Here is a 27,030-nt window from a genome sequence, read left to right as displayed (position 1 = left end):
AAATATCTGCTGTGACCTTAGATTTTTTATTGCTGATTAAGTTCAAAAATAGTTCAAAAATAGTCAAAATAGCCTGTCCTTCAGGAGACTCTTCTGAATATTAAATGTGAGAATTTAGGTAAATGTGAACAAATGGATATCAAAAAAATATGTAATAGAATGCTCACAACATCATTAGATATGATAATCCCAAATTAGAAACAAACCAAATGTCAATGTCTGGAAAAATTATACAATCACACAACACAGTACTATTAATGTAACAAAATCAAACAACTTATTACTCCATTTGCAATGTTGTAGTACCAAAAGAATGCAGACCTAAAAGGTATAATATTGCAAAATTCTATTTATATGAAAATCAAAAGCAGGCAAAAATAGTTTCCGGTGTCCATCAGATTCAGTTACCATGGAGAATACAGTTACATAGAGGATACAGACACCAGAGGGGCTACGAGAAGGGCCTCTGGGGAGCTAGCCAGCAATACTCCTTCCTTATGTCATGGCTATTATGTAGTAATTACTAAACTATATACTTGGAGCACACAGCAATTAAGAAGGAAAATGGTCCCTCTCCAGGTGGAGGTACAACACAACAGCAGCTAAGGAAAATAGGCATTATGGTACATACTTTATATGAACATCATTACTTTCTACCCACATGCATCTTATAAGGCAGGTGTGATTATCCCTCATTAGACATAGAAGAAACTTGGCTTAGTACCTGCCTTACCCAAATTCACATACTGGCAAATTTTGTTCAAAATGTAAATAGTTTAATATTCATGATTTTCCACATAATCTTCATTAAGATAGAATTTTAACTGTAGTTCAGTTCTGGATATGAAAATGTGAAAAGGGTGACAAGTTGTGTGTGTGTGTGTGTGTTGTTTTTTTTTTTTTTTTGAGAGGGGTATTGGGCACTGATCTCAGGGGCACTTTATCACTGAGATACATACATCCCTAGTCCTTTTCTTCTTACTATTATTTTTATTTGAGACAGGGTCTTGCTAAATTGCTGAGAGTCTCCTTAAGTTGTTGACGCTGGGCTGGCCTTGAACTTGCAATCCTCCCGTCTTGGGCTCCAAAGTTGCTGGAATTACAGGTGTGTGTAACTGTGCTCAGCTAGGACATTAATGTTAATGCTAGGATTACAAAGTATACTAAAACTTTCTATGATATAGCTTAAATTGGTTTGCTTGAAATGAGGAGGGATGGAGGGAGGTCAACCAAAAAAAAATTTTAAAGAAAACTTTCATTACCTTCCCAATTTTCACCTATTGATTAAAGTTATATGAGTAAAGAACAAATCTTTCTTTGATTAATGGAAAGTGAAGAAATGTTTCCTAAATACACAGAATTCAGGAAATCTAATGACATCTCCTGTGAGAGCCAAACCTTGACTAATGCATACATACACAAACGTATGGATGTATGTGCGCTGCTTTACCTTTGGGTGGTCCTGCATGCAGTCTAATTCTTTTATAACCATCAAAGGAGTCTCTGCCTGGCACAAGCAAAGGAAAGGTTTAAAATGAAAGTGGTGAGATCATTAAGTAGTGATTAAAAGCACAGATCATCAGTAACTTATGGTGGCACTGCACTATTTACAAGAGTGAAGGTTTTGAGGATCTAAGTGAAACCAAGAGGACACTTCAATAAACCTCCCCAGATTTGCTTCCTTTTACTTACTTGCTTATAGTTGACTTTAAAAATTACAGAGACCACTCAGCTGAGCACTAGCTCATTCTACCAGATAACATCTGGCTCACTCTTCATCTGGGCCTATACAGATGTCTGTCTGACGGGTGAACTATTTGACCTCAGAATGCCAAAGTCGCCACTCTGAGACCACACTAATGGGGTAGTTTTCTCAACTTTTGTCCTATGAAGAGCTATGAAGATGGATTATGTGTGGGTGAGCCACTGACTACTTCATCTCCCTTCACCTTTCCCCAGCCCTGTTTCATACTCTGTTGCTGCTGCTGCTTTTTTTTTTTTTTCTTTTTTTTTTTTTTGGTACCAGGGATTAACTCAGGGGCACTCAACCACTGAGCCATATCCTCAGCCCTATTTTGTACTTTATTTAGAGATTGGGTCTCACTGAGTTGCTTAGGGCCTCGCCATTGCTGAGGCTGGCTCTGAACTCAGAATTCTCCTATCTCAGCCTCCCAAGTGACTGGATTATAGTCATCCGGTACACTCTGCTTCTTTATCCCATAAATATTCCCAAACCTTATCCTAGGGGAGAGAGATTTGAGACTTATTGTCTTGTCTCCATGCTTGGCTGCCTTGAAAATAAACTTTCTCAAGGCTTGCTTCAGTGACTGGCATACTGTGTAGCAGGCAAAATGAATCTGGTTCAATAGCATAACTGGAGGTGGCACTGAGGAAGACAAGAATAAGGCCTACAGGAAGGAAGAGACTTAACTTTCAGAGTTTGTTTCATTCATGTTATGTACTTAGTTGGTACTTTGTTGTGTTATAAATTTAAACTATGTAAACTGCAAAGCTGTTATGTTACAGAATTAATTTACTATTTTACTGTCTTAGTCAACTGCTTTAAATGAAATTACTGAATTAAAAAATAGAGTAGTTTTTCTTTGGAGATTAGCTCCACTGTAGCTACTTCATTCTGAATACTCCTCTCCCTGCCTTCTGCACATGCATGTTCCTTAAAGACAGTGGAGTCTCTCTTGTCTGTTTGTAGCGTGCCGGACCTCTTCCCTCCTTGTTGCCTTCCACAAGCACTTCACTAACAAATGCCATTATCTATAATCCAAATTCTCTTATCTATCTCCATTCCCTTACTCCATAAGAAGAAACTCTCTTTATCCCTTACACCCACACCTTCCTCAGTCTTCATACAGCAGAGCAAACAAAAAAGAATACACAGGAATAGATGGATCTCCTTGTATAATTTCTCATTTAAGCCTTGCTAACAATCCTGAGTCAGCATTTTAACCTACAAGGGAAAACTGAAGCTCAGAGAATTACAAGGTAGGGCTGACCACACATTGATCATATTATGGTTGAGGACAACAAGTCCCACAGATAAATACATACGGAAGCTATACTCTGGTGCACAAACCACTCATCTTTCTTGCCTTTCCCCCAAGAGGACTTTTCCTCTTAAAACTCACTGATGATGACCATTTGTTTTTCATATTTTTTTTTAAAAAAGTGTCATATAAAAACTTATTTAATGTTTCACAAAATCATTTTATTTACCTATAAACTATTTTTCAGCAAATTAAAACTGCCAAATCCGGAGGATTATACATTGTAGTAATCCAAACAGAGAATATAAAGAATGCTGTAAAGTTAAATAAACTAGAAAAATCTAATTGTGTTACCAGCTCTAGGGATTAATCAAATCCAAGCTTTTTAAAGAATTAAAGTAACCTAGCAATTAAAAAAAAAAAAAAGCCAAGCTTTTTCCATAATAAACTGGACACGCACCATGGTTATTTTAAGCTGTATATTTTATGCTAGCCAATTTTGTTTGTTTACTGCAGGCACACACATTGGAGACATATGGCCAAAGTAATAAATTCGTATGATTCACATTTAGGTTGACTTAAATGCATGCAATAGTAAACATCAAGTTCTCAAATACAACTCTGTACACAGTGGTGCTTACTAAGTGAATGAACAATAATAATAGCAAATCATCTGTTAAAGAAAAAGCAACAAAAAATTATTATGGAACTGTAGCTCTTAAACCACATTATTTAGACAAACCATTTCTGAATTAAATAAGGATTATAAACAAACTGATAAGAAATGCCTCTGAAGTTTGTTTCTATAATGGAGAAAAAAATTATGAATGAGCTCATATTAACTTTATAAATCTTTCAATGAGAAGAGAACGTTTCACCAAGTTCAAATAGCTAAAAATAATGATTAATTTCTCATCTTAATAAAACTATTTTCCCTATGAGAATTCCCCCCAAATACAATGTTATAGGTTACTGTCACTTGCTCAACAAAGTCATTCTTTTTTTTTTTTTTTGGTACCAGGAACTGAACTCAGGGACACTCAACCACTGAGCCACATCCCCAGCCCTATTTTATTTAGATAGGGTCTCACTGATTTGCTTTGTACCTTGCTGTTGCTAAGGCTGGCTTTAAACTTGGGATCCCCTTGTCTCAGCCTCCCAAGCTGCTGGGATTACAGGTGTGTGTCACGGCGCCTGGCTCAACAAAGCCATTCTTTATGAAGCATGTTGACACTTCAAAATACCGAACTTTTGAAAGATTCTATGAAGTTCCATCCAGATCTAATTGGGGCTCTCAGTATACACCTTATTAGTTCCTTCATTTAGTTTTGTTGCTTAAAACCAACTGATAGAAAAACTTGCATATATAATGTGTAGGTCTCCAGCAATTTCACCAAAGGTAATTTCTTTACTGTAATAATAATCTAATATCTAATATGCCACAATGTTTAAGCCAATAATAATTTGGTTGATTAATTAGCTTCCTGTTATTTAAAAATGTTAGTAGTTTTAGGTATGAAGAGAAATATCAGATTGAAAAGATCCTTCATTCTAAGTATAAATTAGAACTTTGGGATGAAACTCAAAATTGAAAGGGAGAAAAAAAAAGTTGAAAGGAAGTTATTTTTTAATGTTCACCTTTTATCTACTGCTATAGTCTAAATATATCCTCCAAAGTTTATGTTGGAAATTCAATCCCCAATGCATCAGTGTTCGGAGACGGGTCCTTATGGGAGTTGTTTCGATCCCAAGGGCTCTGTCTTCATAAATGGATTGTCATTGTGGGAGAGGATTTGTTATAAAGTTGGGTTTAGCCTCTTCTTGCCCTCCCTTTCCTTTGCATAACCTCTTGCCCACCTTATACCTTCTGCCATGTTACAATGTTGCAGGCAAGGACCTCACCAGATGTGGCCCCTCAATGGTAATCTTCTCAACCTCCAGAACAATAAGATATATACTATTTTCATTCACTACCCAGTCTGTGGTATTTTGTTACAGCAGTACAAAGTGGATTAAGACAGCTGCGAATGTCTTGGTTTGATTCTAATAGTCCTCAAGAACTAAACCTGGGTGTACTGGTCTGGTCACTGTGCTCAAGAAGCTCATTTCCCTCAACTCCATAGCCCCCATTCACAATACAGTCCAGGCAGGAGGCCTGGGCTGGGGTGTCTATAGGATAGGTTTTCTCTGCCTCCCTTTTGTATATACTCAGCATAAAAACACAGCCTGTGGTAAGCACCAGGAGGTCAACAAGCTCTTTATTCTGAAAACAAAATACTACTTGTCCTGGGTCAGTTCTTTTAACTTTGGACAGCCTCCTAGGATCTAAGATTTATGCTATTTTTATAGCATCCTCCTAACTGACCTTTGTTGGCCAGATCACTTTCTCACTTGGCCTGCCTGGTTCTGTGACTCAAAAGTTGACTTTATTCAATGTTCACATTATTATTCTTTTATAGTCAGAATGCAGAGGAAATTCTTTTGTTTGCTCAAGTTGCAAGTAATGAGTTGGGAGGGAGGAAAGGAAGAGAGAAGGGAGCTGTGGAGTACAAAGAGCGGATAGAGAGCAAAGGAGACAGAGAACACTGGAGCCAAGAGAGCAGTAACAAAAGACAGAGGAGAACAAGACTGCTTGAGGGAGTGTCAGAGCCACCAAGTCAAAGAGAAACAAGACAGCAATGGAGGATCTGGGTGGCCATAAAAGGGCAATTGTCCACCTCCTAACAGACCAAATCTGGTCAGTCCCAAATATGGAAATGTTTTAGTTGGAATACAGAGCCTTTCTTCTGTGAAACATGAGCACAGATCACAATCTGGCTTTCCCTATAAATAACCTCACGCTTGCACATCTATCCATGGCAAGAAAGATCTGTTCAATTATTATGTACACTATTTCCAAGTTTTGCTTCCCCAAAGCCTGCCTTTTGACCAAAAACAAATAACAACAACAACAAAACAACCCCCACTTCAATGCTTTCATAGGTATTGCAGAGCTTCATTCTCCATGTCAGTGAAATGGGAATACTGGAGATCTGTTGTGAAGCATGAGCTAATAAATGCAAAATGCTTGGCGTGGAACACCTCAAGCACAATATTTGTTAAATGTCAGTATAATAACACAATTGAGACTTTTCTGTCTTCAGACCCACCACCAAACTTACAAGAATTTAGTGATAAATATATACTGAAACTAAGATCATTTCAAAATAAAATTACTTCTTTAAATATCTGGTCATTCTCTCCATTTGTAAATTTAGAGGTTCACCAATAAGATACCTGGTCTTCTCTCCACTTGTAAATTAAGAGATGATTAATAAGAGAAAGGCTTGTTATGCCATGACAGGATAGATGTAAATCTAAAAACTTAGTGTTGCCAGGTACAGTGGGCACACATCTGTAATTTCAGCAACTTGGGAAACTGAGGCAGGAAAATTACAAGTTCCAGTCCAGCCAAACCAACTTAGTGAAGCCTTCAGCAATTTAGCAAGACCCTGTCTCAAAATAAAAAGGGATAGGATATAACTCAATGATCAAGTACCCATAGGTTCAATTTCCAGCACCAAAACAAAGCAACAAGCACCCCCCCCCAATCTAGGGTTATCCAAATTGTATTCATTTGACAAATATTTACGGAGAACCTGCTGTGACTATTCACTGTCCCAGGGGCCAGGGATACAGTACCAACAAAATAAACAAAATCAGTTAATGGTGGTAAAGAATAGGTTTCAGAACTATAGCAAAGATTGAAAATTGTTTCTCTGCAGAGGAAATGTCAGCATGTACTTCAAAGGTGAATGCTCTCAGTGGATCCTACTTATTCCAAACCCTCCTTGCTTTATATATGCACCCATGTTCCATGCCTCTGCTAGAATTTTCACTGACAGGTTAGTTTTTCCACAGATATTTCAACAACAAAGGAGTCCTGATAAAGCTAAATTTAATGCACATTTTACTAATCTAGTTGCTTAGCTGCTACCACTAACTCTTATATATGCGTGTATATACATTCACACAGAGAAACACATACTCAATCACACTCATCACTACTATCACAGTACTGGTATCAACAAAACACAAAGGCCCTCAAAGTAAGTACTTTTTCCAAAGTGTTCTATCTTACCTCTGCATCAACAGTCCTACCCCAGGATTCCTTATAACAATTAAGGGTAGGAGGACAAAAGGAGACAGTTGTCCTTCCTCCAAAGTAGCACATTTACAGTCATTATTTCTAAAGATAATATGCTGACATACAGTTGATAAAGCAAGGCCCAAAGACCAGTGAAGAAGGTCAGCTTGATCTTACTGTGGGTTCCTCCTGGAGGGAGGGACTCACTTGCTCACTAACTCTCACCTATGTGAGCCTAATTACACCACTAATGAAAACTGTGCTCCATGTTTAAACAGTAAGTTTGGCATTTTGAAGAAAGAACACACACACACATCTTCCTGTTCATCTACATGCTTTCCTTATAATGCCCAGCAGTTCCACAGTTCAAGAAAAAGTAGCTTCATTGTATTTTTCAAACAGATGTTTTTCTGATTCCCTGATTTTTCTGACATGTACTAACACAGTATATTTCACTTTTTCAATAAGGTTCATACTTGAAATGAATTATAAAGTACTCTTTGAAGAGATACCCCAGATACCACATTCAAAATAGTACTGTTTTTCAAAGTAATGAGAGATGGTATCAATTAGTTTTGAGAACATATTTAATGCTAACAATAATACCCCATTTACTCAAAACATTTTTAAGTTTTGTTATCTTCAGAAGCTAAAACATCATTTTAAATATAGACTCACAGCAGCTCATCTTAATCTTTGAAAGGTGATTCTAACTTATTTTTTATAACCAAAAATCAGCTGAAATAATATCCAATAATGAATACAGAATTCATGATATGCTCTTTCTTCTAAATCTAGATATGGAGTTGGGGTGCATCTCTAGCTACTCATATCAGGTTGGAGACAACTAAACTAGAATATAGTTTAGTTTCCTTCTCAACTATTACCTAGAAACAAACAAAAAAGCACCAAAGAAAAAGACTATAAGCTGGTATCATGCATTTATGATAACCAGAGAAAAGGGACACAGATCTGAAGAAACAAATGCCACAAGAAGACAACATGAAAACTCATAGCTCCTGACAGATGACCAAGATAAAGTAAGATATGGTGAAGCTGGAAGTGATTGGGAAACATGATTGAGAAAAAGAATCAATGATCTTAATGATGAAAAGCCAAACAGGGCTACCTACCCAAATAGAGTAGGAAGAACTGGGTAAGACCAGAAGCAGTTGAGAGATGGAGAGAATTTTGGGAAGCAAAGCAACAGAATAAAGGAATTTTAATTCTTCCATACTTCACATTCAGAATCTCTTAGTGAAAGAGGACTAAGTCGCTGACCTAACACTCCATATTGTCCCTTTCTGACTCCATCTGCCTGCCTGCCCCATCCCTCCCCCCTCTCTCATTCTTTTTCCTCCTTCATTCTGAGTCACATTCTCCTGCAGCTACCTTGGATTCCAGGAACTACAATCTTGATTGATAAGCATCTTTATAACAAGGGACTGAAATTACCCCCAAGCAATTGCAAGCAGAACAGATAACCCAAGGTGAGATCCACCCCCAAGAAAGAAAAATCGCCCACAACAAAACCTGGGGCAATAACTCAGGTGAGGAACCAAATCATGCCCTCAGGTGATGAGGATGTCCCAAAGCCTCACAGAACCCATCCCCATCATAGTCTGACCAAAATGATTTACTCTCAGGAGCTATACAAGCTTCTGAGCCATACAACCCGCCTTTGTGCTCTTTTCTATAAAACCTCAAAGTTTCTGTCAGTTCCTTGAGACATAGTTGATCACGGCATGTGAAAAGCTCCTTTCCTGCCCTTCATCACTGCTGTCTCTTTAATTGGCATACTGGGACAGGTGACATAGCCTGGTCTGTTTGGACCAACAGAGCTGAAGCTTCATCCAAGGGCTCTGCCACTAACAGTGTATGCCTGCACACTTCTGTACAAAGACTAGCAACTACCATCATGCAGTTAATCCATGACTAGCAGGCTTTACTTCCTATATTTCAAAACACAATTTCTAAGGAGTATGTCATATCCAGTTTGGAAAAGAAACTATGTACTTTAACAAGATTTCCAAGAACTTGAAGAGAAAGATAAAACAAGCTTTTATTTTTTGCCCTCCTCTTCTGGCAAGAATTATTCCGTTTTTTCAACTCCCAAGTGTAGAAAACTAATGTACAAATTCCATTGTAATGAAACAATTTACCAGAAAAAGTCTTCATCTTCTGTTTTCTGAAGACAAAAAAAAAATAGTATTTCTGACATAATCTTAAAACACATGTGCATATGATGATACTGCCCTACCTTATTTATTAAAAAATATTCACCAGATACTGTGATTATCTTCAACAGATCTATAAATAACTGCTGTTACAAGGCCACTGTAAGAGGAAATGCACTAATTCAAGAAAAATAAAAGTTTAAATATTATCAAAATCCTCACACACAGAAATTCTACATTTAAACATCTGACCACCTTAAATATTTGTAATATATATCTGATGTATGCTGAATTTCTATAGCTTTATATTTATCTTCTGAATTAAAGAGTTGCCTGTTAAAGGAACAAATCCTAACACATAAAATAAATTTAGTGAATTTTAAGATGTATCATCAGGGTTTTTTTCTAACTATAGCAATCATTTACATCAATACAAAGTAAGAGTAAATCACAACTAAGGAAATACTATAAATTCTTTCTTTCTTTTTCATTTTTTCCCCTTTGGTATTGAACCCAGAGGCACATTACAACTGAGCCACATCCCCAGATCTTTTTTTATTTTGAGACAAGGTCCAAACTGCTTAGGACATTAATAAATTGCTAAGGCTGGGCTTGAATTTGTGATTTTTCTGCCTCAGCCTCCAAATTGCTGGGATTATGGCATATGCCTGGCTGGATTATTGTAAATTCTTAATTATAAACCTTTACATGTTTACCAGGGCAAACAAACAATACACACATACTCACAAAATAATAAAACATAGGTTTCATAGCTAATTAACTATTCCCTACCATCAGAAATAAGACCACTGATTTGGTAATACTTGTGATGGCTATCTACAGGCTTTTGTAGCCGACATCAGTTTGGCAACATGGATTTATAAACATGGATTTATAAGACCTGAGTTCCACACAGCTTTCCAGTTACTCATTACAAGAACATCTGTCCAATCCAGTACCAATGCCTACCCTTGACAGAGTTTTAAAAAACTATATCAGGTGATACATTCATGAAACTTTCTGTTCTATTCTGTTTCTGTAAGGGGTGGGGGGCAGAAACTTAACGAATTAATTTCAGAACGTGTATGAAAAACACTGGTCTATGAATTGATAAACACCAAAATGTATGCCAAGAGGCAGAATACAATATTACTCTACTTGATAAAATAGCCTTGGTTAATACCACTCTAAAGCTAGTATTGTTTTATTCTCATTTTTTCTTCTACTCCCTATTCTCCTGTTATAACCTTTACTTCAAACAAAAAAGATAAAAGAGTGACCTTTGAAGATGATGTACAGGAAGAATATGCACACCATATTCTCTTTCACCACAGACTAAAATGTATCCTGGTCATTTTTTTTTCAACAAAGCAAAACAATATAAAGCTAATAGTATTTCTGAGGAACTCTGTGCCTATAGGAGGCATACACTTACTAGAACAAAAACGTAACTAATCAATGTACACTTACTAGATATGCATAGATTTTGTTCATTTCAACTGCTTTAAAAATTGAAGAATAAGCTTTAAAAAAAAAAAAGCAATGCATTCTTTTCTACATCCAGTGCATTGACACATTCCTATTCTGAAATATGCTCTGATGCTGGTCACAAACCACTAAAATGTTTTCTTAATCCACTAATAAATGGGATGAAACCAACAATTTGAAAAACAAAGCTTCAGAGAACACAAAAATCATCCTAGCAGAGTAATAGAACCATAGATAAATTACCAGTCTCTAGTGGCTACCTTCTTTCACTGATAAAACAAACAAAACAAAACCAACCGCTGGGTGCAGTGGCACACACCTGTACCTGTAATCCTAGTAGCTCAGGAGTTCGAACCCAGCCTCAGAAACTTAGCAAAGCCCTAAGCAACTCGGTAAGACCCTGTCTCTAAATAAAATATAAAAACGGGATAGAGATGTAGCTTAGTAGTTAAGCGCCCCTGGTTTCAATCCCTGGTAACAAAAAAAAAACCCAAATAATGACGATTGATTTACTCTACAGGACAAAGTAAAAAAGAATCAGGGCAGAAAAAAAAAAAAAAAGAAAAGAATGTGCATGCACACACACACAAATCCTGATTTGGCATGTAAAAATCATCGCTATCACAGCTGATCTGCCATTTTGTCCCATGTGCCCAACCCTGCATAAGTATATGTTTACAATTATCTATGTATAGCAAATACATAAAATGATATTGCAGATTTATATAATAATATGCTTATGTCTATATTTTTTATACATAAATTCATATTTTTTCCAGATCATTCTCACAACCTATCAAGATAACAAAGTAAGCATTAGATGTGAAACACAGGTCAGTTGATCCCTAAGCTCATAAACAAAAACCTATAAACTTTTAGGGTAAGAAGAGAAGTTGCCAACTCTGGCTATGCATCAAAATCCCTCTGAAGTTCAAAGGAAACAAATGGAGGACCATGTGCTAACCCAGAAGAAATTTTACACTTTAAGTAGCAAGTATTATAGAGAAATATATTTTGTAAACAATACATTAAAAACCATTATGTTCCAAAATATCTTTCTGTAGGATAGACACTATTGTATGCCATTACATATAAAATGCCAAGTTGAAATGAATGACTACTTTGGCTAATTAAGCACATGACTACCTTGGAATATGATTAGATCACTACCACTAGGGATATTTTATTATAAAAGTTTTGTGTAGTTTTAATAATTAAATTCCATTAGGAATTTAACTTTTGGCCAGGCATGGTGGTGCACGCTTATAATCCAGTGGCTCAGGAAGCTGAGGCAGAAGAATCCCGAGTTCAAAGCCACTCTAAGCAACTCAGGTAGGCCCTAAGCAACTCAGAAAGACTCTGTTTCTAAATAAAACATAAAAAAGGGCTGGGGATGTGGTTCGGTGGTTATGTGCCCCTAGGTTCAATCCCAAGTAAAAAAAAAAAAAAAAAAAGAATTTAACTGTTGACATACCAAAAGGATCTTATAGCACAAGGTAACCTGCCAAAAGTTGTGGACTCTACCAATGTATTTCTGTTCATGTTTTCTATCTATGACTTATACCTCTCTTCCAAACATAGTTTCCTTTATTAACTAATAGGTTAAGAATGCTGAATCTGATATAATATTAATAAATTCAGCATTCTCGCTAAGTTGGTTCAATTGTACCACTCTTCAAAAAAAAAAGCAAAATTAGTAGCAGCCATATAGTACAAAAATTTTTTTAATATCAGTTAAGAAATAGTTTAAAACTCATTCATTTGCCTCTAAATGAAAATTCTGTGCAAAAGACAAAACTCTACTATAAATGGCCTAAATAGAACAGTTTTGTGTGGCCAAATTAGTACTCTATCTGAAGAATTTACCCTATTCAGGCTACCATGAAATGACGGCACTGAAGAGAACTATTCTATGATGTAAACCGAAAGATAATTACAGACTAACACTGAATAATCCCTAAACTATGTGGTAAAATAAATTATAGCTTATTTCTACACTATTACTATTAAAACTGAAGGAAAATATCTACCCTCATGTCTTCCATAACCTTATCTCAAAAAGGAAAAAAAAAAAAATCAATCATAAAAATTTCAATATTTTTTACAAAAATAGCACTATAAATCTATAACCACTTGCAATCTAAATATTAAAATATACAATAATAAGATATAGAATCTGAGCATTCATTCTACCCATGACCCTGGGGTCACTGGGAAATTTCTAAAGCATACCTTTTAATCCACGCCATGGTACTTCAAGAACATGTTAAGGTAAGTCACAGACAGCTTGGAACACTTCGGTGCACCTCAAAACACCTCAGCCAGTGTATCTTTAGCATTCTCCTTTCCTTTTGAGATCATAATGGTTCCGAAGAACTATAATGCTTCCATTTGAATGATAGTCTCATAATTTCAATGACTTAAAAACAAAAACAAAAAATAAGGACTTAAGTGTTTGTATGTTAAGCCACTAAGGTGCTGTGTTAAGCTGCCATGACTACAAAAACAAAGGGTGCTGCTAGTACCATGTAACACTGTAATTTTTAATGTGAACCCTTGTATGAATGAGAAGCACCAGGTGTTAGCCATTGTTTTAGAGATCTTTCTAGTGAGTCCCACAAATCCCTTTACCCCAATTACTTCTTCAGTTTCTTCTCAAGGAATGAAAATAACTAAAAAACATGTCTGAAGACTTGCGAGGAACCAGGTACACTTGCAAATAACTACTACTCTATTCTTGACTGAGAATAGAATAGTTGACTGAGAACTGGAAATCACCTACACCACTGTACTAAAGGGAACTGGTTAAGTGACAGGATTTCCTTCAAACAATGTCCTGATGTAAATATTACTGAATCACTTACTGCAAAGTAGTCATTAAATGGAAAAGAGTACCAGTTTCTAAAGCTTATTTCTAACAGAATGCATATAAATGAACAGATAGTTGACTCTAATACCATGAAATACAATTTGGTTTTCATCCCTGTTTCCTGGCATATAACTCCTAAAATCCTTGGAATCTTCAAAGTGATAAGTGTGGTTCTGTATGCTAATGAGTTTACTGAAGGCAAGCAGCCCCCTTGTAGACTCTGGATGTGGGCTGGCCACCAGAAAGATAAGGGCAGGATTAGAGGCTTGGGACTTTACCCCTTACTTACAACTTCTAGGAAGGGGAGGGGCTGAAGGTTAAGTAGATTTAACCTTAAATGACCAACGTTTTAATTAATCAGGTCTATGTAATGAAGCCTCCCTAAAAACACAAAGGGACAGCGTTCAGAGTACTTCCAGATAGGTGAACACTCAGAGGTTCCTGGAGGGTGTAGTATGCCCCATGGAACCTCTTAGCCCCTTCTCCTATACCTTGCCCTAGTTACCTCGCCACCTTTTTATTATCCTTTATAATAAACCAGTAAACGTAGCTGTTACTCAGAGTCCTGTGAGCTAGTCTGGCAAATTAATGGAACTCAAAGATGGAGTTGAAGCAGTCCTGTTCAGAGCAGTCTATCAAAAAAGAATAGAAGGGGCTGGGGATGTGGCTCAAGCGGTAGCGCGCTCGCCTGGCATGCGTGCGGCCCGGGTTCGATCCTCAGCACCACATACCAACAAAGATGTTGTGTCCGCCGAGAACTAAAAAAAATAAATATTAAAAATTCTCTCTCCTCCCTCCCTCCCTCTCTCTCTCTCTCTCTCTCTCTCTCTCTCTCTCTCTCTCTCTCTCTCTCCTCTCAAAAAAAAAATTCTCTTAAAAAAAAAAAGAATAGAAAAAACCACCTGGGACTTGTGCTAGGCATGTGGGAGGGGCAGTCTCCAGGACAAAGCCCTAGACCTTTGGGATCTGATGTTATCTCCAGGTAGATAAGTGTCAGAACTGAACTGAACTGGAGGACAGACAGATGGTATCCACTGGAGTACTGTGTTTGTCTGTTGTACTGTGTTTATCTGTTCCATGTGTGGGGAAAAACCCTACACACATTTGATTTGATCACAAGAAGTCTTCTGTGTTAATTGCTATGGAATGACAGCAGAGGAAAAATTACTTTCTATAGAATGGCTATCCATCAAGTTTTACTGCCTGACTGCTCTGGCAGGTATCCGTGTCCCTCTTTCCTGTTCACCACAACCCACCTCTCTTACATCAAAACATTATTATTCCATTATTAAGGTATAGTAAGAAGTATGTGCATCACATTTTTTCTCCCAGTACTACATAGCAAACTCAGGAGCACTCTACCACTAAGTAGCACTCTCAGCCCTTTCTTTTAATTTATTAGGGTCTCACTAAGTTGCCCAGGCTGGCCTTGAACTTGTAATCTTCCTGCCTTGGCCTCCTCAACTACTGGGATTACAGGCTTTCAGCACTACACCTGGCTTTATGCATCATTTTAAATCTACTAAGAATTCACTGTTTCTGCTGCAAGTTTAATACTATCCAGTTACCAAAAAGAATACTTGAGTTATGCAAAGAAAGTCGAACTGATTAATCTTATCAATAAATACATGAATTTACTGTCATAAAGCAATGAAAATTACTTTAGGATGATCCATCAGGAAATCTTTTAAAAAGCTAAGCCATAAAGATGGCTTTCCAGAAAAAAAAGAAAGAAGATGAGAAAGTTTCTGTTAATATTCTAGGCATATGGAACAACTGGTGTAAAGGTCAATACACAAAGATGACAAAGTTTCCCAGCTAGGGCAAAGAACACATGCTAAGCAGAAAGTGAAACTATTTCCTCCTTGAAAAGATAGAGTCAGCTCATGAAAAACTTTCAAGTCCAGTGTCAGGGGGGAAAACATTATGTTTTTAAGATTTAGATTGATTACAGATTATGGGGAATGCAGATTACAAAATGTAGACCATGCTTCAGAAAGCTAACAATGGTGGCAGAATCACGTGTGGGAAAAAAGCTGACCAAAGTAGAAATAAACTAATGAAGAAAAAGAACAAAGAACCTGGTCCAAGGAAATTCCTGTCTGCAGTTTCAGCCATCTTTTTAAACTGATAATTTCACCACATTAGTGAAATCCTCTGGCTCCTGCCTGCTCCTACTTAAAATCAGTTAATGGTGCTGTATGTGTGTGTACTGTAACCTACACACAACTACCAGGTTCATGCTCCTGAAACACAGTTCCTCCCCTGCACAAGGGAAAAAAAAAAAAAGGTTAACCACTGGAAAGTAGGTCAGAAAGACTTACTCATTACCTCATTTAATTTTCAGAACCCTATTTTATAGGTAAAGCAGACTGTACTTAAAGTACAACCCAAAAAATGTCTGACCCAAGAAAACATATATAGTAAAATAAAAGAATTAAGACTTAAATCTGGATCTTCAATTGGAATTTCTGCATTTCTTTTTCCTACAGCTACACTGTTGTAGAATGTATTTGGGGGAAGGGAATGGTACTGGTGTTAACATTTGTTAATAATGTACCACATACCATGCTAAAGACTTCATGGCATTTTACTTCATCCTGATCTACCTTCCTTTTACAGATAAAGAGATTAAGGATCAGAGAGATTTAAGCCAAGTGCTCAACATCACAGTTAAGAGATGAAAGTGAGAGGACAAGTATCTAATTTCACAATGTTTAAATGCAAAACCCATTCACACAGTTATATCAATCTTTCTTTCAGAAGCAACTAGAAAAAAAATCAAGTCAAATACATAAATTTATTTTTCAAGCATGGCTGAAATGGAAATAATCTAATTATGTAAATTCCTCACAAAAAACCTACTCTGTTTTGTAATTTATAACTACATAAACACTTTGTTGTCTATGTTTTAGTAAGGAACTACATGCACATTTATTAAAAGCCACCATGGAAGATCAGAATAATATTTTGAAACTTCATTTTATTTCTACAAATTAAATCCATAAAGTTATGCACTTCTCAATCTTTTAAGGTGACCTAAATTATGGTAGTTATCAATTAAAATTTCAGTTGACAAAAGAAGATGACCATAAAAGATATTTTCCTTAAAAGGGTACAATGTCTATTTTCTCAGCTACATCTTGTTCCCTGGACTGCTACAAGTCTTATCCTCAAATGAAGAGAAATCATTTATTAACTGAGGGAGGCTGAAGGCATGCAGTCAGATTAGCAGTGATAATACACAATAGCCAATGGATAGCTCTTAACAATGTTTCAAATAATGACTAAAAGAATAATAAAAGGCACTGACAAAAATCCCCCAAATTAAGGACAGGAAGCTCCTAAGCATCTTTAAGACTTGAATGGAAACCATTCAGTAACACTGCGTTCCAAAATTAATTGCAGAAGTGATAAACTGAACTAGAATGCCAATGTTTCCTAACAAGTTAGATGAATTGAACAAGAAACCATTTGACACCATTTTTTAAATTGCTGAAACAATCTTGCAGAATTACTATACTGAGGGTTCAAAATCTGATACCTTAAGAAACTCAAATGATCAGCATAAGTCTTTTGCATAATTCACCATAAAAGCATAATATTCAAATAGTGGACTATAACAAAAAAAATCCATCAAAAATTGTGACACCCAACTACCTCTTTTAGTTGCAAAATTAATTATTAAAAATCTTACACAAATGTGTATAAAACACTTCATCTTGTTCTTTTTATAGAAGAAACAAATACATTTCCATTCCAGTTATTACAGCCTCCTTCACTATACTGTGAAGTCTAAAGAGCAGAACTTGTCTTTTGTAAACCTAGTATTTCACCACCAAAGTCTGGAATACAGAAGGAATAATGACTACTAAATAAGTAAAAATGTTACACACACACTCTCAATACACAAGTGACAGCTACACATAAAGAACTGATGGCAGGCATGGATGATGTGCTCTAAAAAATAGTAGGCACATCAGTATTGCTTGAACATAAGTCAAAGTAAATATTTCATATGACTCTTTCAGGAGAAATAGGAAAAAAAAAAACACTATGAAAAGATATTAACTTATTTTTTCCCTTCATCCCAGAGGCAGAAAACCTATAAAAACCTAAATATAATGTATTATGTAATTATAGATAATATAATAAAAATTAACTATAAATATAACAATGAATATTTATATAAAAGTTATAGATTATGATTTCCAACATATTTGAATGCACCTGTATCAATTTCTTTGAAACAGTCACAGAACTAAAAACTCTGGATTTTAATAGGTTAAGAATCTAAAAATGATATTTGCTAAACCCAACTTTCCATTCTTAAAGTTAACCTATTTGAGGAATTATATTGATATTGTACTGAAACTTACATGTGCAATTAACAACTTTATATATATTCCTCAAAATACTCTAAAAATGCATCATGATGATCGTACGAAGGACTGTAAAACTTTTGAAGGAAGATGATTTTAAATTAACAACTAGACACCATTTTTTAATTATTATACTTTGATTACAGTTGATCTGTCAGCTCCAAATCTATAGATTAGAACTAACTGTTTAGGTTTTAAAATATTTGGAAAACAAATTATGGCTGTACTTAACATATAGACAGACTTTTTCCTTTCCCTCCTCGCTCCCTCATCGTTATTTCCTAAAGAATATAGTATAATAACTATTTACACAGCATTTCTATTGTATTAGAAATTATCCAAGTAACCTAGAGATTTAAAGTATACAGTGTGTACAGATTACACAAAAACATCACACCTGAATATACAAGGGACTTGAGCAACCATAAATTTTGATATCCTAGGTAGGTCCTGAAACCTACCCATAGGGACACTAAGGGACAACTATATTTTGTTTGGTTTGATTACTGAAATTATTATGCCCAGTATTTATGAAGATGTAAGAAAAGCCCTACTGCAAACTACACCTAAAGCATTATTAGCTTTAGGAATATAATTAGAAACATGTTAACAACTTTATACTTTTATGCATTTATCCAGTGTCACATAGTAATCTGAAATGACAATAATAAATGTATTATAATGTTCACAAGGAATGCCTACATATTTCTTTCCAATAACAGGACAATAATTAAATTATGGCACATCCATATGATGGAAGCAGTCATCAAATAATATTGAAATCAAGAATATGACGATATGCTGATTACATGTGTTTAGTTAGTTGTATAGTGTTTTTACACATTACATATTTCTGTGCACATATATTTACATATTTTAACCAAGACAAAAAACTATAAATACATTTGTTAAGTTTTATAAATGCATTAAGTTCCAGGCAATCAAGAACTATTTAAGATATATATACTTCTGTACCTCTAGCCCTTATCACAGTGCCTTGACACAGGTGGCAGAATGGCAGTCATGCTTGGTGGTTATAAGAATGAACTCTAAAAGAGAAGACTTCCTGAATCTGATTCCCTGATCTACCCCTTAAGAGTTCTGTGACTTCAGACAAGACAATTAACCTCCAGGTATTTAGTTAACTTCTGGGTACTTTATCTTCTCCTTTTGAAAAACTGGGACAAAAATAACATTCACATGATGGTAGGAAAAAAAATATCAATAAATACAAAACAGAACAGTCTCTGGCATAGTGATGACCCAAAGAATTGGACAGGAAGGGAGGAGACAAGGCAGTGGCTCTTCAAATACCAAGAATAAATGACTAGACTATCTAAAATATATACAGAATGTCAATAAGCATACAGAAATATGAAACAGGGTTTTTCAAACTTTGCTTACAACAACACATAGCAGGTTTTGTGTATATGTGTGTATACATTATAACATAGTACATATTTATGCAGACATAAGCTATTCAATATATGTAAATACAAGCTTTTCTATGTCATGAGTTTTCCTAAATACAGATCATAACCTGCTAACATGATTTTACAATTATCACTTTCTAAGTGATAAATAACTTCTTAATTTTTTTTCTTCAATCATATTATTCTTATCAAGGGGCAAGAAAGCTTAGCAATTAAAAAATATAAAAATCAAAAAACACTAAACAAGGCTTTAATCTGTCACACGTTTCTAATTTTATTTTATTCTTTTCTGAATCTTATTCTTTAATCTTAAACCACCAGAAATTTCAGTATAAAACAGATGGTTTAAAGATATAACAGAAAATCTGGCAATTTTAAATATATACCTAGGATGACTTCCTCTTAAAGAAATTAATTTTTTGACAAGAGCAAAGACATAAAAGAGTACAAGTTGGGGGTTTGGTGTAATTTCAACTTAATTCTCATAAGATTTTTTCTGATCCAGCTCTCTTCTACACTAATACAGTGTATGCCTCAATCACATAAGAACTATGTATCTCTCTCAGAGTAAACCACAGTGTTTCAGACCTCTGGGCCTTTGCATATACTATTTTCCCTCCACCCCATTTCTAAACTGTAGGAGCAGTGGGTAAAATACAGTTAACGTAACATGATAATAATTAAAAGTATAATACAAGAATAAAGGATAAAAATGAAATAGATGAATATACATGAAAAATAAAATAGGACATATTAAATGCCCATAAAACATTATTTATGCTAAGTAGGCATTTAACATGAATTTTTATATGCATAAGATATACAAAAAACTCAAAAGAAAATACTGAATATTGAATTAATGAATTACACCAGATACTATCATTTATATACAAACATCTGAAATTTACCTATTTATTATTTATTTAGACAAGGTCTCACTACTAAGTTGCCCAGGCTGGCCTTAAAACTTTCCATTCTCCTGCCTCAGCCTTTTGAGTAGCTGGAATTATAGGCATGCACCTCTGCATCCTGCAAATACTTGAATTTTACATAAACTTTGTCCATCAATTACTTGGAAGCAAGCTGATAAGGTTTAGCTTTTTATCCTCAATTCCTGAAGCAGCTTCGGAGACATAATGGTGAAAAATCAAGTCTTTTGTTATAATGTTGGGGTGCTTTAGGCCTAAGAAGTAGGTCTCAGAAAACAAACTCTCTCTAACCTCAGCCACCCTTCCACCTGCTCCTTCACCAAGACAAGTCATAGATGCTAGAATTTCTCTTCCCCAATGTGGTCATAGGCTGATCTTCTCCCACATTTGTCTCAGAGTTGGCTATAAAGAAGTTCTATGACCTACTTTGGCTAATAGATCATAAGTCTTCCATTTCAGAGAGAGTGCATACCCAGGAGGAAGAAATGCTGCAAAGAGGGACCAAAAAGAATCTGAACAGTTGGGGGCATCCTTGGAGACTGACACTTCAAACCATGGGATCTGATGCTATCTTCAGAACTGAACTGGAAGATGCCAGATGGGGTCTGCTATAGAATCAATTGCTTATTTGCTTGTGGGAAGAAATCCCACAAGCTTTGGGATCGCAAAAGTAACCTATATAGTAAGTGCATAATAAGAGAAACTGAGTTTGATTTTCCACTAACTCCTAGAGAGTAATTTAATATTATCATCCTATAGTCAAACATTGTAGAGGTAAAACAAAAAGGCAACTTCAGCTAAAAACATAATCAAATGTCTCTACATTTCAAACATACAGATCAGAAATAATAAATTAAATTTAACAAATAACACTTATATAGTGCTTTTCACAGGCTAAGCATCTCATTTAAATTACCAGGTACCTTCTATTAGTTCTTCTTTTAAGGTAAGATGGAGAAAAAGAAATAAATAAAGGTAAAGAGCTGTCCTAGAAAGAACAAGTCACCAAGGGTCTTCTTATGATCTGTTTTGATTTTATATTAACCTTCATAATTTTGTATTAATGCTTTTCCATTTTCCAATGCACCAACTGCTGTAAAAGTTTAAAGTGCTACTTTATGTGTATATTCTAATAAGAAAGGAATACCAAGGAAAATCTTATGTTGATGTGTTCCAAACCAAAACACATTCTGCTGAGATGAAATTGTGTCAAAATATACTAATAGAAATCACAATTTCAGGCTTTAGGACTACAATTACAACTCTGCTAGATAGTCACTGACTATAGAGAACTTAGAAAGTCAATGTTTTCTAGGTAACAAGAAATTTCAAAAAGAGAAACTTCCTTGTATGCTTATTCTCACGTTATTGGTCTCATTTGAACTGAAATTAGAAATGTTCTGCTATGAAGTTATCAGAATTTGAGACAGTTTCACAAGTGGTAAATAATACTACCTCAATAACAAACTCACTAATCCCTATTTTATGATATTGCTATCACTTAAGGTAAATCATCAGATGCAGGGACTGTTTTATTTAATTAATTCAACAACACAATTATTTTCAATCAGTTCTTCAACCAGATAATGTATTATACTTTGTTTCAGACACTTAATTTTGAATATATTACTTAATTTTCACAATAAATCCAACAATCGTATATTCAAAATCTTAGGCTTTCTAAGTCCAGTTACTTAATACTATACTTTTTGCCATTACAGTTTCTACCACTACTAATAAGATACCCTTTTAGGCCATTTTTCCTATAGTCCAAATACATTTAAGTTGAATAATATAAGTGTTTCTACAGTTATTCTGGTGGCAACAAACACTATTATCCAACAACAGACCTATATAAGAATTCTATTAAACTTAATTTCATCTATTTACTCTTCATTAAACAATTAACTCTATAATCTTTAAAAATGATTAAGACTCCCCCTCACAAACAAAAAACTGAGCATAAGCAATGCAAATCTCCACAAGAGATAAATGGACTTTAAAAATGGGTCACACAGGGACTGGGGATGTGGCTCAAGCGGTAGCGCGCTCGCCTGGTGTGCGTGCAGCCCGGGTTCGATCCTCAGCACCACATACAAACAAAGGTGTTGTGTCCGCCGATAACTAAAAAATAAGTATTAAATCAATATCTATCTCTCTCTCTCTCTCTCTCTCTCTCTCTTTTAAAAAAAAATGGGGCACACATACACAATGGAGTACAATTCTGACTTTAAAGGGAAGGAAATACCTACAAATGCTATACATGGATGAACCCTGTGAAATAAGCCAATCACAAAAAGACAAATATTGTATGACTCTACTTATATAAGGTACCTGGTATAGTCAAGTCTACAGCAAAAGAAAGAATGATGGCTACCAATATGACTCAGGAAAGAAAGCAATGGAGAGTTATTCAAAACCATGTTTCTTATTAAGAGTTGACTAGCCAAAGATTTTTTTGTTTTTCATTTTTTTGTGGTACTGGGGATTGAACCCAGTACCTTGGGCATGCTAGGCAAGCATCTGACCCATGAGCTACATCCCCGCCACCAGCCTAAAATTTTTTAATCTGTCAGCTCCCCCAAATCCAGAGTCCATAAAAGCATATTGTTCATTTGCATACATGTTCATCTCACAATCATATCTCAAACCTGTTTCTTTTATCAAATGATGGAAACCCTGTAATTAACATTATCCAGGCCAACAACTATGGCAACATCTCTGATTCTTGTCTTTATTTCATATGCCATCTAATCCAGGAACCCTGTGCCTGTGGGTCTTTATATCTGCTGTTTCTTCCACCTGGCATGTTCTTTCCCTTTACTTACACATACTTCCCCAAATCACTCTTTAAGATTCCTTGCTCAATAGTCACCATCTCAATGCAAACTTCCATAAATACTTTAAAGGCACAACTTTACTGATATTCCCTGTAGTATTTCCAACTTTTTCTCTGAAAGCCTTTATCTCAATTACTATTTTATTTGTTTTTAGTCTATGTCACCCACTAAAATGTAACTTTCAAGGTGTTTTGTTCTAAGTAGTGATTGACTTAGTGGCTTTAGAAATTGCAACACTTTCCACTGGGTTAGTCTAAAAGTAATTTTCACAAGAAAATAACTACACATTTTTTGGGGGAAGGGTACGGTTTGATCTGCTTTTTCGTAATTGTATCCTAATGGCTAGAACAGAGTTGGTGCTCAAAAATATATGAATCTATGGCGAGGGCTCATTCAATCCTGCTAGATGATCATTACCTGAAGTGAAGAGGAAATGCTCCACAATGTGAAGAGTTAATAATGGTGCTCTTTTGGATTTGTTTCAGCAAGTCTCATAAAATATGTGCCTAATTAGTTTTATAGATATAACCTAGTTTAGTGTCCTGAACCCTCAAAAGCAAGTGAAGGCTTTCTGCATAAAGAAAACAGGTGATGAGAGATAATATTAATAATTTAAGCACACTAGATAAATAGCATAAGTGTGCCTCCACTTCCTCCAAGTATTTATTCCCTCTTTACCAAGCAAAAGCAATGTTTAATCAGATAAAGCAAAACAATCAAGATGACAGAAGTAACAAAATGTCTGTTTAAAAACACAGATTCACATCTATTAAGGACCTCTTTTTACATACAAATTAGACCCTAAAAGATTAGCATATGACAATATTAGGTTATTATACTAGCAAGATACTTAAAAACTAAGTACCTAAAACGTGTATCACTATCTCTAAAAGTTTTACGGTTTTTTTCCACCAGCAAGGCTTAAAGTCCTGATTTTCAATTCAGTACTTTGGAAAATTTCACTGAATTTAACTACATTTGTTTATGTGCCTCTTTTGAGGTTTCTTATATTAATAGTGTCTGATAAGAAGCCAAATACCATGAGAAAAGACTTGTTCTTTCCATCACTGTGTGTGTGTGTGTGTGTGTGTGTGTAAAGTATGGCTTGGCAAAAAAATATGAACATAAACTAAGATGAATTTCTCTTTTAGTAAATTATTATATAAATATGCATAGAAAATACTGTTGAAGATCACCAGCACGGGAAGACTCGTATTAGAAAACTTACCTAGTGTGGGAAATTTTCCATAAAGTTGATAGTACAGTTGGTTTTTCTAATATACTCTACCTTTATATAGCTTTTGTTGGCTTCATAATAAAATGCAAATTTTTCTAAGAAAACATTTTTAACAGTAAATTTATTCTGCAGTTTAATATTTATTATTTTGGGGTTTTTTTGGTATTGGATATTGAACCCAGGGCACTTTACCACTGAGCTATCTCTCTAGTACCCTCTCTCCTTTTTATTTGAGACAGGATCTCACTCACTGTTGCTTAGGATCTTGATAAATTGCTGAAGCTGTTACTGAACTCATGATCCTCCTGTCTCAGCCTCCCAAGCTGCTGGGATTATAGGCATGCGCTACCTTACCTGGTTTGAGTGTCTTTTATCAAACAGGCACTCTTCTAGGTGAGAGGGACAAAACACTGAATAAAAAGATAAAGCCACCAGATGTGGTGGTCCATGGCTGTATTCCCATCATTTGGGAGGCTGAGGCAGGAGGAACCCAAGTCAGTCAAGGCAACTTAGTGAGGCCTAAGCAACTTTAGCAAGACTCTGTTTCTAAATAAAATACAAAAAAGGGCCAAGGATGTGGCTCAGTGGTTAAGCGCCCCTGGGTTCAATCCCTGGTACCAAAAACAAAACAAAACCCCCAAAAGACAAGTTCTCAATCTTCATGGAGGGATGTCTTTGATTTCTGTAATAAAAACATTTTATGAAAAAACAGTAAGCATTATCTACCACAAAGCGTGGCTGCTTCAGCAGAAATAAGATGAGATTTTTGAGGAAAGCTTGTGAGATTCCAACCACACAAGACCTTCATTTATTCTTTCATTAGCAACCTAAGAAACTCAAGACAGAAGGCACAAAGTACTACCAGATATCACAGATAAGGTTAGTGTTATGAAACAACCCATCTTCACCAGACAGGGAAAAATAAACTCTGTCATACCTCATAAAGGTTTGCTGTTTACCAAGTGGCAAAGTACTTGAAGGTTGTGAACATTGACAAGTTACTTATTTTCTCTATAAAAAGAGCTCCCCTAAATTGATTACTTTTCATACAAAGAAGACAAGCAGATTCATATACTATGCAGGTAATTTTTGTGTTTTGGGTGGTGCTAGGGATCAAAATCAAAGATTCTTTGATATGCTAAGAACACACTACCAGTGAGCTAAACTCCCAGCCCTATTTTTGTAAATCAAAACATTTAGAGTAAATATTAAACAGTAAATTTTCAGCTATAAAAATTATTTGATTTATATTTTAATAATGAACTTGGAACTAGTCTTTGGATGACTCCATCACAAATTATTCACCAAAATTTTAAAAAAAAAAGTGTATTATACTACAATTTACCACAATTTTCTTTTTTTAAATGAAGGTGGGGATATTGCTGAGAGATAGAGCCCTTGCCTAGCATGCACAAAGCCCTGGGTTCAATTCTCCGCATAACCAAAAAAAAAAAGAGAGAGAGAGAGAGAAAGCAATTGATATTCAAACACAGCTCTCACTAAAAATTACTTGTGAACAGAAACTGGGCTTCTACCAATGACTATTAAAAGTATCTTTATTTGCTTTATCTTTACCACAATATCTTTCAAAATTTCAAATTTACATTTATATGTATATATACAAATATACATATATAATTCACATACATATGTATATATACATATACAGACATATACACTTCTGTTCATTAGTACAGTACAATATTTAACTGTAATTAACACACTCATATGTATTAGGATACATGTTAACCTTCTGCTAATAAGAATATGCAATCAAAAATCTAGGACAGGAAGGAAGGAAAGGAGAAAAGGAAGGAGGGAAAAAAAATGCTCTATGTGTCACAAAGCTCTTGCAGTATATGGACAGAGGCAAACCAAAAAAAAAGAAAGAAAGAAAGATAGAGAAAGCAACTGATACTCAAAAACATTGCTCTTACTAAAAATTACTTGCGAAGATAAACTGGGTTTCTACCAATGACTATTAAAAGTATCTTTATTTGCTTTATTTGGGGGCGGGGGAGAACCACAGGAATTAACCAGAGGCAGGGTATGTAGCTCAGTGGCAGCATTAATGAGGACGTGTATTCTATCCATAGCGCGCGCGCGCATACACACACACACACACACACACACAAAAAAAAAAAAAAAAAAAAAAAAAAAAACCACCTTGAGTTTCTTCTTGAGTTTCTTTTTTTTTTTTTGGTACCAAGGATTGAACCCAGAGATGTTTTACCATTGAGCTACATACACTCCAGACTTTTTGTTTTGTTTTGTTCTGAATTTTGAGACAGGATCTCGCCAAGTTGCGTAGGGTCTTGCCAAGTTGCTAAAGCTGGCTTTGAACTTGCCTCAGAGCATACAGAGTTGCTGGGATTACAGGCATGCGCCACCTCACCCTCTTGATGTATTCTTTCCAATAAGCATCTAATAAAAAAGCCAAGCCTATTCATCCTTTAAAGCTCCACTGCACCAACCACATCCTCCCACAATAAGTTCAGAGCCACTACTCTTCAAAGATGTTTCTATTTCCTTACTTCTAACTCTTCA

At 35.4% G+C, this 27,030-nt stretch overlaps 1 protein-coding gene and 1 non-coding gene across 3 annotated transcripts in view; both read right to left on the bottom strand.

Moving 5' to 3' along the window:
* Rbpj (recombination signal binding protein for immunoglobulin kappa J region) overlaps window positions 1–27,030 on the bottom strand; it is a 95,114-nt gene that overhangs the window by 50,241 nt on the left and 17,843 nt on the right. The gene's annotated exons all lie outside the window — the stretch shown is intronic.
* Window positions 5,120–5,250, bottom strand: LOC120892484 (small nucleolar RNA SNORA51). The gene has a single exon (XR_005737200.1). It is a non-coding gene; the product is annotated as a small nucleolar RNA SNORA51 (small nucleolar RNA).

Source organism: Ictidomys tridecemlineatus, chromosome 9 (assembly GCF_052094955.1).
Source record: "Ictidomys tridecemlineatus isolate mIctTri1 chromosome 9, mIctTri1.hap1, whole genome shotgun sequence".
NCBI classification, from domain to species: domain Eukaryota; kingdom Metazoa; phylum Chordata; class Mammalia; order Rodentia; family Sciuridae; genus Ictidomys; species Ictidomys tridecemlineatus.
Note: the sequence above shows the minus strand (reverse complement) of the source record. Positions and strands in the feature narration are given on the sequence as shown.